The sequence below is a fragment of the Oncorhynchus tshawytscha genome, linkage group LG22 (genome assembly GCF_018296145.1).
Source record: "Oncorhynchus tshawytscha isolate Ot180627B linkage group LG22, Otsh_v2.0, whole genome shotgun sequence".
In the NCBI taxonomy this organism is placed as follows: domain Eukaryota; kingdom Metazoa; phylum Chordata; class Actinopteri; order Salmoniformes; family Salmonidae; genus Oncorhynchus; species Oncorhynchus tshawytscha.
The window spans coordinates 7,556,779-7,563,552 of NC_056450.1; positions in this window are offsets into that span (position 1 = coordinate 7,556,779).

The following is a 6,774-nucleotide window of genomic DNA, read 5'->3' on the forward strand; positions in this document are numbered from 1 at the left end:
CACACACACACACACACACACACACACACACACACACACACACACACACACACACGCGGACACACACACACGCGGACACACACACACACACACGCGGACACACACACACACACACACACGGACACACGGACACACACACACACAGAAGAGAGGATAAAGCATGAATGCCTGCCAGTATATGCACAGCTTCTTCCCCACCCCTGCCTCTCCTCAGCTACTGAACATAACCAGCTAGGTCACCCTTGATTACAAGTCAGTATTCGACGTCCATCCATGTCTGAAGACGTCGGGAGATGACATAGAAACTGACCACTAGGGGCAACAGTGAGCGCTGTCACCTTGAAGTAGATTTCGGGTTTTCTAGGGCGTTGTGGACGGGGATGGTGGATTGGCGTAACATCTGCCTCTGATTCCAAAGGTAGCAAGTTCAAATACATCAATAAAAATATGTTTTTGATATTATTTTTATTTTAAGCCAATCCCAAATCTTAACTTAACCATTCATAGTTAAAACCTTAAGTATTTGGAGTTAACGCCTGAACTTAACCCTAACTTTTAAATATATGAGTTAATGCCTAAACTTAACCGTGAATACTTTGCATTTTGACGTTTGGAACAACTTTGAAATTTGACATTTGAGAAACATGGATGAACGTCTAATTCTGACGTGAGACTGTGAGAGCTGGTTGAACATAACAGCAGTTCTGCAATAACCCAGAATACACCAGAACCATTCACCAGCAGTGTCATCAATGGAGCAAGAATCATGTCACTGGACATCAAGTTTATTGGACATAAGACTGACAATACTGTAAGCTTGAGAGAAGGAACAATGAAAGATTAAATCAGATGTCATATTTCTTAACATGCACAGTTGCCTGACGACTCAAACTGAATTGTTTCCACTGCTCTGTCGTTCGCTACATACTTCAAGTCTGAGACTGCCATCGTTGAAGTCGTTTGTGGTGACGTCAAAATGAGGGGCGTTTATACAAAACAAAGTAATCAGCGGTTGGATCGTCTCGAACCAATCAGAGTATCAAAGCCAATGAGGAAGTTTCAAATCGCCACTATACCCATGTGTGTTCTGGCTCTCGCCCAACCCATCAACTTCTGGGACCAATCAGACGGCCCCGAGTGTGATTGCATTCGGTGTAGGCTCGGGGAAGCACGCAGATCCAGACTCATTGGGAGAAGAAACTACCGTCTGTGGGCGTGGCGTAGCATTTGGCAGGAGCAAAGAGTCTGGGTAGCCAGGCAAAAAGCTGCTACCCATGAGAGTTGTCCCAGAGTGCTAAACATTTTAACAGAAGCAGTAGCTGTTGTATGAACTTGATAAGACTCTAATTTCAGCTCAAGATACTGGAAGATAAACTCTTTCTTAGGTTTTGATTGATCTAATTTTGATAAAAGAAAATTCACCAAGTTTAAATCAAAAAAAAAAAAACGCATCAAGAAAATAATACAATACAAATGTTCTGTTCTCTGCAGAATGCCTATGCATGCAGAGAGAATAGACTAGAACAGAAGCAGCTGAATAGTTTTGAGAAAGATACAATGTATGGTGGGTACTTACTCTGTTGGAGGTAGGAAGAGAAAGCTCTCTCCCCCTCTGTCTATCTCGCTCTCTCGCTCTCTTGCTCTGCTACTCAGTCGTGGTGTTCTCTCTCTCCAGGCTAGCGGTGAAGTGAACTGTAGAGTGCTTATAAGCAGTCTATCCCTCTCTGTTTCACTCTACCCCCTCCTCCCTCTCCGATACACAACCCTTTGCCACGTCATTAGGGCTCCTTTCTTTCTATCCTATCCGGCACTCTTTCTTTCCTTCGCCCCCCCTTTCTCTCCCTCTTCATTGTCATTCTTTTACCTATATCACTACCTCCACTGGTCTTCTTAGTTACTCTCTTAGTTACTCTGTTACATTTAACTTTCTTACAGCCATATCATATTGTGTGGGACTGATAGAAAGGAATTGTCTGTCTGATTCTGATTCTATCATTTGGTTATTCAAACAAATGTATCTATATTTAGATAATTGTTACTGTAAGATAATCAAAGTTCATTATAGTGTAAATGCTCTAAATTACTGAAAATGGAAGGGACATACAGTGGGGAGAACAAGTATTTGATACAATGACGATTTTGCAGGTTTTCCTACTTACAAAGCATGTAGAGGTCTGTAATTTGTATCATAGGTACACTTCAACTGTGAGAGACAGAATCGAAAACAAAAATCCAGCAAATCACATTGTATGATTTTAAAGTAATTCATTTGCTAGTCATCTTGACTACTTTTTTATGTCATTCTCGCTAGCACCAGATGTAAAAAAAAAAAAAAAAAAAAAAAGTGTTGATAGAGGACAGAATGCTGTTGGACCATCAGATAATTGGCATATACATTACCCTTACAGAATTTTCACATGGGCAAAGATATTGGAAATGTAATTATAAGCCTATTGGATGACAAGGTGTTTTTAACCAGAATATACAACTGACTTTTTCTGACATAATATACAGTAGGTACAGCAGTTCTCCTTACTGTATGTGAAACTTTTAAATGTGCCATTAGAGGCCATGCAATTCAATACTAATCTTTAAAGGAAAAGCAATTTAGGTAAAAAAATTATTCATATTGATAAAGGAGGGACTAACAGTACAGATAGATAGCGATAAAAACTGTACCATAGAGGAAAAACAAAAAGAAATGGAGGAACATATTCAAGAAAGATCAAGTGCAATACATTTTTTATAAAAATAAAGCGAACTGTGGAATAAGGAGAAAAATGCACCAAATTCATTTTAAATTGTCAACATAGAAATGCTACCAAAAATAATTAATTGAAACTTGTTAGAAATGACGGAGTCACACATGATTCACAAAACAATATTTTGAAAGAGGAAGCAAAGTACTTTAAGCATTATGTTTTCATTTCAGTCTCTTCCATCTCCACTAACCAAAGTTAATTGTAAGGATTAATAATGTAAAATGAATGCAAAATTAACACCTGTACAGAAACACTCATGTGAAGGCCAAATTACAGAGGAGGAACTTCTTGATGCAATTTAAGCCTTTAAGTCCAGGAAAACTCCAGGGCTGGATGGCCTACCAGTTGATGTGTACAAAACCTTTTTTGATGTACTCAGAGGACTGTTATTCGCATGTTCTAACCACTCATATAAAAATGGTAAATTATCAGATACTCAACAAGAAGGTCTGCTTTAATGTATTACTGAAATAGGACCCAAGTGGTAAATATAAAGATTCAGTCCACTTGCAAAAATTCTAGCAAAATGCAAAGTGCATAGAATTAAAAAGGTATTGTTGGATATTATTCATCCTAAACAGGCAGGTGTTCTTTTTTACATGGACGATACATTGGAGATAACATAAGACAAGCACTGGAAACAATCAAACATTATGAAAAATAGCTAAACTAGTCCTGGTATTCATAGCTGACTTTGAAAAGGCTTTACATAAAGTACAACAAATGTATATATAAATGCCTGGAATATTTACATTTTGGAGAATCTCTTATTCAATGGGTTAAAGATATGTATAGTAAACCCTAGGTGTAAAATAGCTAATAATGACTACTTCTCAGAAAGTATTAAACTGTCAAGAGGAGTAAAACAAGGTTGTCCACTATCAGCATATCTATTTATTATAGCCATTGAAATGATAGCTATTAAAATTAGATCAAACAACAATAGCAAGGGGCTAGAAATACAGGGCTTAAAAACAAAGGTGTCATTGTACACTAATGATTCATGTTTTCTTTTAAATACACAATTTGAATCCCTCCACAGCCTCATAGAGGATCTAAATATGTTTTCTAACCTCTCTGGATTACAACCAAATTATGATATTACGTATTGGATCACAAAAAATTGTAACTTTTACATTACCGTGTAGTTTACCAATAAAATGGTCTGACGGTGAAGTGGACACAATCTGTATTCAGACCCCGAAAGAAAGAAATTATCTCACTACAATACATTTTAATAGAAAGTTAGCAAAAATAGATAAGATTTTGCTACCATCGAAAGGAAAATACCTGTCTATTTGTGGAAAAATCACCCTGATTAACTCTTTAGTCATATCCCAGTTTACCTACTTGCTTATGGTCTTGCCTACACCTAGTGACTTGTTTTTTAAAAATGGTATGAGCAGAGAATATACAGTATTTGGAACATTAAGCCAGACCAAATTAAACAGGCCTATTTATATAATGAATATGAATTTGGAGGGCAGAAATGATTAAATATTAAAGAATTAGACTTCTCACTAAAGGCTTCAGTCATACAAAAGTAATATTTAAATCCAAACTGGTTTTCTAGCACAGTGGTTTCCAAACTTTTTATCGTCCCAAACCCCTTCAAACATTCAACCTCCTGCTGCGTACCCCCTCTAGCACCAGGGTCAGCGCACTTTTTTTTGCCATCATTGTAAGCCTGCTACACACACACTAATCAATACATTTATTAAACATAAGAATAGGTGAGTTTTTGTTACAACCCGGCTCGTGGGAAGTGACAAAGAGCTCTTATAGGACCAGGGAAAAATAGTAATATAATAATAATAATAAATTATTTTGCTCTTTATTTTGCCATCTTACATATAAAACTTTATTTGTTAATCGAAAATGGTGAATAACTCACCACAGGTTAATGAGAAGGGTGTGCTTGAAAGGATGCTCATAACTCTGCAATTTTGGGTTGTATTGGAGAGAGTCGGTCTTAAATCATTTCCCACACACAGTCTGTGCCTGTATTTAGTTTTCATGCTAGTGAGGACCGAGAATCCACTCTCAAGTAGGTACATGGTTGCAAAGGGCATCAGTGTCTTAACAGCGTGATTTGCCAAGACAGGATACTCTGAGTGCAGCCCAATCCAGAAATCTGGCAGTGGCTTCTGATTAAATTAAATTTTCACAGAACCGCCTTTGAAATTCCTATGAGGCTCTCTTGTTCAGATATCGGTAAGTGGACTGGAGGCAGGGCATGACAGGGATAACGAATGCAGTTGTTTGTGTCGTCCATTTCGGGAAAGCACCTGCTTAATTGCACACCCAACTCACCCAGGTGTTTCGATATATCACATTTGACATTGTCTGTAAACTTGAGTTCATTTGCACACAAAAAAATCATACAATGATGGAAAGACATGTGTGTTGTCCTTGTTAAAACCTCTTCAGGATCGGTGGGTCCCCTGCGGGACGGTTGAGCTAACGTAGGCTAATGCGATTAGCATGAGGTTGTAAGTAACAAGAACCTTTCCCAGGACATAGACATATCTGATATTGGCAGAAAGCTTACATTCTTGTTAATCTAACTGCATTACAGTGAAATAATACCATGCTATTGTTTGAGGTGAGTGCACAGTTTTGAACATGAAAAGTTATTAATAAACAAATTAGGCACATTTGGGCAGTCCTGATACAATATTTTTAACAGAAATACAATGGTTCATTGGATCAGTCTACAACTTTGCACATACACTGCTGTCATTTAGTGGCCAAAATCATTGTAATGGCTAATGTCATTGTAATGGCTTGTCATTGTAATGGCTTGAATGGAATAAATGGAACTGTATCAAACACATCAAACATATGGAAATCATATATTTGACTCTGTACCATGAATTCCATTCCAGCCATTACAATGAGCCTATCCTCCTACAGCTCCTTCCACCAGCCTCCACTGACACACACAGTCATAAAGAAGACGTGATAGCACCTCATCCCCCACAGGAAGTTGAAAAGGTTTGGCATGGGCCCTTAAATCCTCAAGAAGTTATACAGCTACACCATTGAGAGCATCTTGACTCGCTGCATCACCGCTTGGTATGGCAACAGCACCGCCCTCGATCGCATGGTGCTACAGAGGGTGGTGCAGACAGCCCAGTACATCACTGGGGCCGAGCTCCCTGTCATCCAGGACCCCTATATCAAGAGGTGTGAATAGAAGGCCTGGAAAATCTTTAAAGACTCCAGCCACCCAAGCCATAGACTATTCTCTCTGCTTTCGTACGGCAACCGGTACATCTGAGTTGACCCTTGTATTTTATTTTTGCACTGTCTCTATGCACATTTGCAGGAGTCTATACATTCACGCACACTGACACTCCAGCACACACATACTGTAACATGCACACATATTTATACTCACTGTACACACACACTCATATACAATCATACTGTACAACGCCAGTCCCTGTACAGATCCACCTCTGTATCAATGGTGGGTGTAACTGGTGCATGGAAGTCAGGTGCAGGAGAGCAGAGATGAGTAGACAAGGCACTTTACTTAGGAAATCATAATACAGAATGCAACCGCGTCACAAAACAAATGCCCAAAGAACAAGTGAGGCAGCACAAAGTACAAAACCCAAGTACAAAGTACCGGCTGCTACAAAGCACGGGCATGAAACAAAACCAGGCGCAAACCAGCCGGAAGCATGCCAACCTTGACAAATAAACAATAACCCACACAGACTTGGAGGGAACAGAGGGCTAAATACACATAGTAATGATGATGAGATGTAAACCAGGTGTGCAGGAAAACAAGACAAAACAAATGGAAAATGAAAGGTGGATGGCTAGAAGACTGGTGTTGTCGACCGCCGAACACCGCCGGAACAAGGAGAGGAACCGACTTTGGAGGATGTCGTGACACTCTGTCACTCCAGTATCCCTGCACATTATCAATATGGTACTGGAACTGACCCTGATTATAACTTCTTACTTTCTCGTGTTCTACTTATTTATTATTTCTTGT